Source organism: Schistocerca americana, chromosome 1, assembly GCF_021461395.2.
Source record: "Schistocerca americana isolate TAMUIC-IGC-003095 chromosome 1, iqSchAmer2.1, whole genome shotgun sequence".
Classification (NCBI taxonomy): domain Eukaryota; kingdom Metazoa; phylum Arthropoda; class Insecta; order Orthoptera; family Acrididae; genus Schistocerca; species Schistocerca americana.
Genome location: NC_060119.1, coordinates 471,237,125 through 471,249,387, shown reverse-complemented (window position 1 = coordinate 471,249,387; position 12,263 = coordinate 471,237,125).

Sequence of the window (12,263 nt, the reverse complement as noted above, 5' to 3'; positions counted from 1 at the left end):
AGAAAAAATAGAAAATTGTTTGAAATTGTTTTCGATGAAATTCCTGTGTTGTGTCTTGATTCATCATCAATTGCAAGCGTCAGTTTTCGGGAAAGTGACCCGTTACACGTCGTTTGTAGCGAACGAATTGCTAATATGCGGAATATTTTTTCCGAGAGTGAGAGTTGTACGAAGAAATGTCAGTGTGGCGAATTTGCCTCTGTTCAACGCTAGTGGTGTTCGGAATGTGTGTGTGTGGAATGCTTCTATGATCGGTGTCATCCAAGGGATGCCACTAAAATTCCTGAGGAATCAACATGTAAATAAAATATAAGAATTGATATAGAAACTCATATGAGAATGAAATATCAGAATGTGATAATTTAAGAACGTTCTAGTCCTTCAACATACCATGCACACATATACGAGGGTCATTCAACAATTAGAGAGACAAATTGGTCTGGAGAAAAAAAAGCATTTATTTTTACAAAACAATACTTTTTTCTACTTTTCAACATAATCCTCTTGAACATTTACACACTTGTTCCGACGGGCAACAAGCTTTTTTATTCCGCCTGCAAAGAACTCTATCTCTGTGTCTGAACTAATTTACCACAAACTTTTTCACGTCTTCGTTGTCCTGGAACCTCTTCCCACGTAATGCCTCCTTCAATGTACCAAACAAATGGAAATCACTAGATGCTATAACAGGACTGTAAGAGGGATGAGGCAGTACTTCCCAGCCCATTTTGTCGATGGCTCCACTGATTAGTTGAGGAATATGAGGACGTGCGTTGTCTTGCTGGAGAATCACACCTCTCCTCTGAGATCCACAACGTCTCTCTCTCATGGCTGGCTTCAGCTTGTTTAAAAGCAAATACGAGTAGTTTTGGCTGTTCATTGTACGCTGCTCTTCGAGCTAATCACTAAATACTGGACCTTCAGCATCCCGAAACACCGTCAACATGACCTTTCCTGTTGATGCGTGGGATTTGAATTTTTTCTTGATAGCTGAGTTGGTGTGCTTCCACTCCATGCTTTGTCTTTTTGATTCTGGCTCATAATAGTGAACCCAAGTTTCATTACAAGTTAAAATTGTGTTCAGGAAGTGCTCACCTTACCTTTCATAGCCTTCCTTTAGCTCTGTGCACACTCGCAACTTTGTTTCCTTGAGTATCCGCGTGAATTCCTTTGGGACCCAACTTGCACATGTTTTGCGGAACTTCAGCTTGTTACCAATGATGTTATGAACTGTATCAGTACTAACTTGAACCTCATCAACTATCATTTCCACAGTTACAAGGCGGTCGGCACGAATAATGTCATCAATTCAACTTTCAAGTACGTGAGTTGAAACTGCAACTGGTCGGCCAGAACGGTGTTCGCCAGTCACTGAGTCGCGACCATTTTTGAACTGCTCTACCCACTTGCGAAAATTTGCATGATTCCTACAAACTCCACCATAAACTTTAGACATCCCACAGTAACTGGTTTCTCGCCTTCAGCAAGTAAAAAACGAACCACAGAACGTTGTTCAACTGATGTGGACGCTTCAAGCGACTCGACATCTTGAAATGTATTTTTGAGGTTAAAACAATGTTAACGCATCAGCTGATCAGGGCTCAGCCCAATGATACCAACTTACAACCATAGAAGTACGAAAATTTCCCTACAAACAGGTTTTTCCCCAGACCAACGCTCTTTAATTACTGAATGACCGTCATATTATGATGAAATTCAGTTGTAATTTTACAATTAATTAACGGTCTTGTCTCCCCTAGTTTGCTGAGAAACATTCATGTAGCAACCTACGGACGTTGGTAGAAAAATTGAAACAAAAGTAAGTAGAATAATCAGGTTTCGAATATGGGGCGCAAAATTAAGAAGCTGCGACGTTACACATGGGCCATCATTTTGTCTAATGTTATTGCGCGGTAAGAAGTACACAAAGTACCTTTAAAACTTTGGCCATAGTTTTTTTTTTCAGAACCTGTCGAGTATTTTTGGATAAGCCGAGACAGGTGTTCGCTCATTTTGACTCTCCTTCCACTGAGCGAAGTCCCTCGGAAATCTAATAATGGCACTTGCCGTGTTCTCCCTTTGAGTTTAGTTTGGTTTTCTTCCCATAAGCCGTCCTTATTTATTCTGCTGGCCATTATTTGACCAGCGCATTTTACATTGATCAGTATCCCGGTAACAAGAACGTGGCCAAGTTAAACATTGACTTCGTGAGGGAATTGTTTCATGTGCACTACTGGCATGTGCATTTTCCTGAGTTCCGTACTTTTGTAATTTATCATTGTCAGTTTACTTTGATGTAGAAAGATTTGCTTTTACCTGCACTACTAGTGCCCGAGTTTTTGTTGTACGTATCTTTAGATTATTTTCATCATTATCCGTAGGCCGGGATACAAAATGACACTTTCACATGTACTATTGGTCGCACCTCCTGGGTCTAGACACCTTTAGAATTTTTTATTGTCAGTTTACTTTTATCTAGAAAAAATTAATTCTGTCTGCTCTGCGAATGCTAACTTTTCTAAATTGTTATCTTTCAGTTTTTATTTCAGTAGAAGTTAAAAGGCGAATTGGTGCATTTTATTTATGTAATTTCTATTCCAAGTACTTGTGGGTCGAAAGAACAAGTATCCGTCTTCATTCCTTCTGTCACGTTTGAGCCCATGCCCTCTTTATCACTTGTATGTTAAGTAAATTTAACGTATTTGTCTGTGTGTATGATTTAGAATCTGTACCGAGTGAGCAACCCTTCGAAGCGTGGGGCTGAGCTCAAGTTGATTGTGTACGTTGGTTAATACATGCGCTCCAGGGTTATTTTTTTTTCAATTTGCCCTTGAATGCTAATGTGAATGGTTCTAATTGATGATTTACTATTCCTCATTTTTTTGTGTGCAAGCTAATCTGGAGCACCTCTGTGCTCATGATTAAAGTGTATGTGTAAGGTGATCTTTGTAAAATGGATTTTTAAGTAAAAGCAAGTGGTTTCCATTTTGTGCGTATGAGGCGATTTTCTAATTAGGCGAGCTGTGAGTTTTTTTTTTACACTTCTCGGTATTACGAAAACTGTAATTTTGATCTTGCACTATGCCAAACAAGTGTATTAAAAAATGATTTTTCAATGTGCTCAGCTTCTTATCACTCTCAGAACCTAGCTCCATACCACTTCAGAACTGTTCAACACAGTTTTGCCCATATAACGAAGGTAAGAATGCTCTACTCAGTGCACTATAATTAAATGGAAAAAGACTCAGAGAGGCGTATGTCTGAAAGCCAACTGAACTTTTGCTATTACCTTCCTTACCTTCTGTTTCCAAAGTTGGCTTGCAGAATGGATTTCTGTTTGTGTGACATCAATGTGGATATTTGAGTACAGAGAAATTTAATGCAGACATCAATAACATGATTTAAATGCAATTTTTATGCGGAAGGGCTTTCTTAATGTTCTACGAAATGTTATTTAGTGATAAAACAGCTTTCGGTTTCTAGGCCATCGTCAAGTCACAACTTCACGTCACGAAGACAGATTCAGTGACCTGCGACTTGTAAAGGTATTGTTCATACAGATACAGAAGATAAAATCAAATTCGGAGTGTTTGAGAAGGAAAGTACTACATTTTTGTGAGACTAGAAATAAAAATCAAAATTTTTATGTTGATATAGTCACAGTTAACAGCAGATCAAAAATTAATTTCAATTTAAACTGTTATGTAAGATTTGTATGTCATACTTAATTTAACAGAGGGGATAAAAGGAAACAGATTATTAACTTCAAGCTAAGCTTTGTCATATGTTTACCACACACATCAAAAAGTTTTACATCACCTCGGTTCTGGGAGTTTCGGAATCTATACAGAAAATTGGAAGAGAGATCAACATAAACATCTTTTCTACCCTTTTTATTGCTCCTGAGAAGATACACATTGCATGTTGTACCACCATACAGCGAGACGACCAGAGATGGTGGTCTACATTGCTGTACACACCAATACCTCTAATACCCAGTGAAACGTCCTCATCCACTGATGCATTGATGTATTCGTCGTTGCATGCTATCCGCAAGTTCATCAAGGCACTATGGGTCCAGATTGTCCCTCTCCTCAACGGCTATTAGGCGTAGATCCCTCAAAGTGGTTGGTCGTCCATAAACAGCCCTTTTCAATCCATCCCAGGCATGTTCGATAGAGTTCATGTCCGGAGAACATGCTAGCCACTCCAGCCGAGCGATGTCGTTATCCTGAAGGACGTCATTCACAAGATGCGCACAATGGGGGCGCGAATTATCGTCCATGAAGACGAATACCTGACCAATATGCTACCGATATGGTTGCACTATCGGTCGGAGGATGGCATTCTCATATCGTACAGCCGTTACGGCTCATTCCATGACCATCAACGGCGTACGTCGGCCCCACATAATGCCACCCCAAAGTATCAGGGAACTTGCACCTTGCTGCACTCGCTGGACAGGGTGTCTAAGGCGTTCAGCCTACTGGGTTGCCTCCAAACACCGACGATTGTCTGGTTGAAGGCATATGTACAGCATTCATCGATGAAGAGAACGCGATGCCTATCCTGAGCGGTCCATTCGGCATGTTGTTGGGCCCATCTGTACCGCGCTGCACGGTGTCGTGGCTGCAAAGATGGACCTCGCCATGGACGTTGGGAGTGAAGCTGCAGATCATGCCGACTATTGCGCACAGTAAGTCGTAGCACGACGTCCTGTGGCTAAACGAAAAGGACTATTCAGCATGATGGCGGTGCTGTCAGGGTTCCTCAGAGCCGTCATCCACTGCAATAGTAGCCCTTGTGCGGCCTCAGCGAGGCAAAACGATGTTGCTCGACATGGTGGAGATACAGAGATACATCAACTTTCTATGACAGTTTCTGTCTCTCTGTATCTCCACCACGTCGGAGCAACATCGCTTTGGTTCACTCCGAGACGGATGGACACTTCGCTTGTTGAGAGCCCTTCCTGGCACAAAGTAACAATGCGGACGCGAACGAAAAACGGTATTGACCGTCTAGGTACTGTTGAACTACAGACAACACGAGCCGTGTACCTCCTCCATTGTGGAATGACTGGAACTGATCGGCTGTCAGACCCCCTCCGTCTAATGGGCGCTGCTCATGTAACGTTTTTTTTTTCATTTTTGCGTGGGTTTAGTGTCATCTCTGAACCGTCAAAGGTACTGTGTCTGTGATACAATATCCACAGTCAATGTCTATGTTCAGGAGTTCTGGGAACAGGGGTAATGCAAAACTTTTTTTCATGTGTGAAATTTCAAGAGTTTCCAGCAGGCTCATCTTTCTAATTTTCTTAGAAGTGTCAGAAGTTTAGTATCTGTATCATAACGGTGGCATTCAGAGAAGAGACGTTATGCAAAGGTTGAATATCTGTTTTAGTCCTGGGCATCCCTCGTGTTCCTATAACCTAATTGTCATAGTTATGGGTGACTGACTAACGTATGTCAATAGATCATACGTATTTTATTAATAATAAATCCGTAAAAGTGCGGAGTGTGTGAAAACGCTTCTCCGAAAATACTAGACGGATTTTCATAGACAACTTTAGCATAGCTTGGAGCACCTTGAAGAGATCCTTTCATCATTACCAAGTGACGGAGAAAGAGGCATCGTGATTGAAAGTTTTATCCAAGCTAAAATTGTTAATGGGAAAGTAACTCATGTTTTCATGACGTACCCACTGAACTTATTTCAATATTATTGGGATGGAGTGAGCCCCCAAGAAGAAAATAGGCTGCTTAGAAAGCGTGTAATACAAGGTAATTATTGATTTGAAGACTATCACCGGGATTAGGGACAAATACTTAAGAATTCAGTACTGTTATTTACTCTTTGACTTTTGTTCTTTATCATTTTGTGACCATGCTTTTCTTGGTCTATATGTGCCGTGACTCAAATTAATGAATATGATGCTTATATTATCTTTAGTATGTTTGATTCACCACTACACACTACTAGTTGCATAATTTACATATTTTAGGACGTTTGGCTACTTCAGTAGTATAATGTATAGATGCGGGCTCCCTGCTCCACTGCACAGCAGTGACAGAGCATACCGACGCGTCATGCGATGCGACAGATTGGGAGGGGGAGAGCAAGGTGTACGTTATAAGCACACAGGCACATAAGGACAGCTGACGTTGTTGGAGGCGCAGCTTACTTACTCACCATCACTCATCATAACAGAACCATTCATGTGCAAGAGCAGCTGCAGGTAACGGATAGTAAAGGCAAAAAATAGCCAAGTGGAATATTCCAAACATATTTATTGATTTATTTATCTATTGTTGGTCCTGGAGATCATACAATTTGTACAGCAAAGAACATCATAAAATAGGACAAGTCAATTTGAATATTATCTTAAGATGGTTTATGATGAGTGATGATGGTAGTGATACGTAACTCACATAGCCGAATACAAATAGGATATACAACCAAAATATAAAAAACAAAACAAGTGATTGTGATGAGAGATGACAGTGGTGGTACATACTACATATGGCAGAATACACATAAGAGACACAAATAAAGTATAAATAAGATAGAATAATTAAATTATATTACTAAGTAGAAATACCTAGAAGTGAATAAACAGCTAATTACAAGTAATTAAATTTTTTTTAAAGACATTCTTGTACAGGATAGGAACAGTGATTCAGTAGTAATTCCTTTAATTTACTTCTCATTATTTTTGTGTGTTTGCTTGTTTTTATATCTGTTGGGAGGTGGTTGTATATTTTAATGCCCATACACTTAACCCCATTCGCATATAATTTTGTGTTGTGATCTATAATTTATAATTGGCTTTTGTTTCTGGTGTCGTGTGTGTGGCGGTCTGCATTTCTGTGGAGTGGTTCATAATGCTCCCGGGATCGATTCCCGGCGGGGTCAGGGATTTTCTCTGCCTCGTTATGACTGGGTGTTGTGTGATGTCCTTAGGTTAGTTAGGTTTAAGTAGTCCTAAGTTCTAGGGGACTGATGACCATAGCTGTTAAGTCCCATAGTGCTCAGAGCCATTTGAACCTAGTGCTCCCAAATGCTCTACTGTAGAACAAGCTAGTTCGATTGTATAGAGGAATGGCAGTGACAGGATTTTTTAACTGTTGAAACAGTGGTTTACAATGTTCAGTTCTTTTCTTACATTTCATTATTCTTACCACTTGATTCTGTAACTTGAAAATTGTGAGAGAATCATAACATTTCCCAGAAGATTAGGCCATAGCTCAAGACAGACTCGAACAGGGTTTCGTACACCAGCTTCAGGGTATCTACAGTGGCTGTGTCGTAATGATCCTAATAGATAACAGGTATTATTAAGCTTTTGCGACAATGCCTCAATATGTGGTTTCCAATTTAGAGTGTTACTGATGGTAAGTCCAAGAAATTTGGTGTCCTGCCTGTTTGTGATGTCAACTTTGCGAATAACTATAACTGCATCGAAGGGTTTAAGGTTTTGTCTAGTGTCGAAGTTCATACTCACAGTTTTTTGAGTTTTTGAGTAGTCTATTTGCTTCAAACCAAGATTGTAACTTACAAGTAGTTTCATTTACTACCTCACAATGTGTCACCTCTACTGGTTATTTGTATATTTGTGTCGTCGGGCATACAGAAAGGAGCTGACATTTGGTATGTGTTCTAGGAGATCATTTATGAACAATAAGAAAACACCAGGGCCAAGAACAGATCCCTGAGGGACGCTATTTGATGTATGTAGTGTATCTGACCTGCAGTGCCTGAATGTCTTTGATATTGTTATTTCTACGCATTGCTTTCTTTCACTTAGGTGGCAACGGAACCAATTGTGTGCCACACGTCTAATCCCATACTTCTGGAGTTCCACAAGAAACAGCTTGTGGTCAACCATGTCAAATACCTTGGACTAATGACGAAATATACCAACAGCAGGTTGTTTATGGTCAACGAAACTTCAGCACTTTTCTAGAAATGTATACGAAGCATGTATGGTGGACCTACTTTTCCGAAATGTTATTGGGAGAATGTGATTATGTTACTAGAATTTAAAAATATTTCTTATCTAATTGACATACAGTACTCAAATATTATTGACAAGGCACATAATATAGGAATTGGCATATAGTTTCCTATATCCGTTCTCTGTCCCTTCTTGTAGAGAGGTATAATTTTCGCAAGTTTTAGCTGGTCTGGAAATGTTCCCTCTAGAAATGAGCTATTTATGAAATTTGACAGGTGTCCCTGATGTAATTTGACTACTTATGAAGTAAGAAGCAGGGTGTCATATAATGCCATGCAGAATAAATCTTTTTAACTTTAATAATATCTTCAATTTAACATGTTGCAGGAAATAGCAGTTCACAGGAGTATTGTTTTTCAGAAGAGAGTGTACAGTGTTTGGAGAGCTGGTTAGGAGATTTGTGGAAATTTCTGGAAAATAGCTGTTGAATTTATTGGCAATTTTATGTACATTTTCAGTCTTTTGTCCTATATTTTGTGTGATTTTATCCTCTATCCTTATCTTTCTACCCGCCTGGTCATCTACTATACCCCAGACTGTCTAGCATTTGTTGGAAGAGCACCTAATCGTTTTATCATTATGAGCTCTCTGGTAAGTGGTTTTGTAATTTTTATAGTATACCTTGAAATCTTTGGATTTGCCACTGACCAGGTTGCTAAGTCTGTGCACCAGCCTCATCTTTTCTGATGAAATTTTAATACCTTTTGTGACCCAAGCATTCTGTTTTATGTTAGTGATAGTCTTTGTTTTCTCTGGGAAATGGCAATTAAATTAATTTTCAAATATCTGCAGAAACTTGTCATATTTTTCATTTGTAATTGAAGTAAATACACTTTGCCAGTCTTCTTTCTTTAAGCTAAGTAGAAAGTTATTTATGTTACTGTCACTGTAACTTCTACACTTAATAACTGTTTCTCCTTTTTGGAGTGCATTGAGTAGTGGATTGAAATTTATTGTTAGTGCACTATGATCTGAAAAACCAGTACCTATAATTTTTGCAGTGCAATCGGTGTTAGTAACAACATGATCAAGAAAGCTGTTCAACCTCCTTGGACATATAACTTTCATATTTAAGTTGAATGACACCATGAAATTTACTAATTGCGACTTTGGAGCAGATTTTTCAAGGAAATCAATGTTGGGCTCATCTCATATTACTATACTTTTTGAGTTATTGTGATACGCTTTTTCTAGCAATAGTGCAAAGTTTCTGAGGAAGACAGAAAAGTTCCCACTAGGTGATCTATACACACACACACACATTATATAATAATTAATCGATTCATCGTACCAGAGAGCACGAATTAACCGATCATGAGGTACGCTGTGAAAAAGTGCTGTCAACATTGGAAACGTGATTTTCAGTGTCAATGATTTATGCTTAGTTACGAAGCTACACGAAGACTTTTAAGCGTGTATGTCGCCGTTTACAAGTTTTCAGATGGTAGAGGTTCTCCATCTCTTGAGTGTTGAATCGTGGCAACCACCTTCGACCAGGTTAGACGCGCAGCAGCGGTGAGAGGCCGGTTGCAAGAAGGCGCTAGACCAGACGCGCCACACCGGCTGTCCTCCTCGTCTTCGACTCAACAAGTCTCCGACAGCCGCGCTATCGACTTTAAAACACGAGCGGCCATTTCGCGAACGCCCGCCTCACCCCACTAGCCGGTCCCCCCCCCCCCTTGCCGCTCCACCCCCTCCCCTCTCCCAGCGGGTCGCTCTGTCCCTGCCTCCCCTCCCCACTCACAGCTCCGGCAATCCGTTCGGAGCGCCGCTATCCACCCAGTAGCTTTATCCGCTCGGCTAGCCGAGGCCGCCCGAATTCGGACCGAACCGCCCAGCCAGAAAGTACCGATCCCGGCCGAAGCGAACCGAGCCGAGCCGAGTCGAGCGCGCCGCTCGGCAAATGTTTGCGCCGTCGGCGTCGGCGGCCGTGGCGTCGGCGTCGCCGTGGCGCCGATCCCGTGCGTCAGCCGCGGCCCTGCAAACAGCCGGCGCGTCGCAACGACGGCGTTATTAAGTGCACGGCCGTTCCCTGCTGCGGAAAAAAAGGGAATGAAAATAAAAAAGGCAGAGGACGAGGTCCGAGCAACGAGCCGAGGATGAGGCGATATAAAGAGCACTTTCGCGAGCCCGTTAGCCGTGGAGTTAACTGCGACAATACCTCCTCTTCTATTCACGGGCTTTTCTGAACACAGCACAGCTCATTTACATACATTCATTCCCGGCCATAGAAAGTGAAACAATTTAGAATCATTAAATACGCAATCCTAAAAGGAAACGTAGAAGACTTGAGAGTGTATCACGAGACATTAGGAGGCCTAAGACAGGAGATAAAGTTTCTATATAGTAACTGGTAGTCGTCGTCGCCCTGCTATCTGATATTAATCGTTTATTTCGCTATGTTATTCCCAAGCAACATCAAAATTGCAAACTGTTTTCTGGAACATGTTGCGAGCTTTGTCCTTTGGAGGTCTAGGGGCTTGCTAACAACATTTAAGCTCTCATACACAACTCTATTCTGTCGTCTCATGCGGAAGTTTCTGAATAGTGTGCATCTTTAGCAGACACCGCGCGAAGTTATGTGAGCATCAGCTACGGGTGAAGCCGTTTCTTTTCATTTTGTGGCGCTGTTTTTTCTTATGCAGCGGAAACTGCTTATAAAATGAAAGTGGAAGCCTTGAAGGTGAGTCGCTATACAAATATGTTGAATTTTTACCTGGGACACTGTAAATGGATGTATCTCTTCTGAAAAAGAGGAAAACTGACTGACTATTCGATGGACAAGGAGTCAAGAAGGTGAAATCAGCATTTCTTGTGCCAATGAATGGTGTACAGCTTGACAGCTTCGGTCACTGGAAAGAATGTGGTCCAAAACAGAAGATTTACACATTGCCCTCGGTGTGATCGACAGTAAAATGTGGATACTGTGGAATTGTACTGTGATTTGAAAAAAAAGTTTGTTTTACGACATTTCACAAGAAATAGCATAAAATGCATCCTCTCTTTCGGCCACAGAAACAGCATTGTAGTATTTATACTGTAGCACCAACGCACCTTTTGTGGGCTATGGTAATTACAGGAAACTTACTGTGTTTTGAAAAACAAAAAGTGCATCTAAAATTGTTCACATGACTGTATGGGGTGGTGTATAAGTTTGTAGCATTCTTCCGCAGTTTTGATAACACAACAAATACCCGTAACAGGGAATTTAATCATCAATAATATATTCTCCTTCAGTATTTACAACAGTCCGACAACCTTGTGGTAACTTTTCGATTCCGCGACTTTAGCAATCGCAAAGAACTCGTCCAGCCATGTTGGGAGCGGATTTTCGTCCGGAAAGGAAGTTCCTTGCAGATTGTTCGACAGAGAGGGGAAAAGGTGGAAGTCTGAGGGCGCAAGCTCATGTGAATAATGACCCCCAGTCCAGTTCCTGTGTAGCGTTTTTTCGTTTTTCTTCTGTCAGTCTAGCAGAATGCGGGCGGGCATTATCCTGGAGTAGCATTACTTCAAGCCGTCTTTCTGGTCTCTGCACGTGGTTGGTTCTGTAAGACGTCCCAGTTTTTGATAATACACTCCTGGAAATGGAAAAAAGAACACATTGACACCGGTGTGTCAGACCCACCATACTTGCTCCGGACACTGCGAGAGGGCTGTACAAGCAATGATCACACGCACGGCACAGCGGACACACCAGGAACCGCGGTGTTGGCCGTCGAATGGCGCTAGCTGCGCAGCATTTGTGCACCGCCGCCGTCAGTGTCAGCCAGTTTGCCGTGGCATACGGAGCTCCATCGCAGTCTTTAACACTGGTAGCACGCCGCGACAGCGTGGACGTGAACCGTATGTGCAGTTGACGAACTTTGAGCGAGGGCATATAGTGGGCATGCGGGAGGCCGGGTGAACGTACCGCCGAATTGCTCAACACGTGGGCGTGAGGTCTCCACAGTACATCGATGTTGTCGCCAGTGGTCGGCGGAAGGTGCACGTGCCCGTCGACCTGGGACCGGACCGCAGCGACTCACGGATGCACGCCAAGACCGTAGGATCCTACGCAGTGCCGTAGGGGACCACACCGCCACTTCCCAGCAAATTAGGGACACTGTTGCTCCTGGGGTATCGGCGAGGACCATTCGCAACCGTCTCCATGAAGCTGGGCTACGGTCCCGCACACCGTTAGGCCGTCTTCCGCTCACGCCCCAACATCGTGCAGCCCGCCTCCAGTGGTGTCGCGACAGGCGTGAATGGA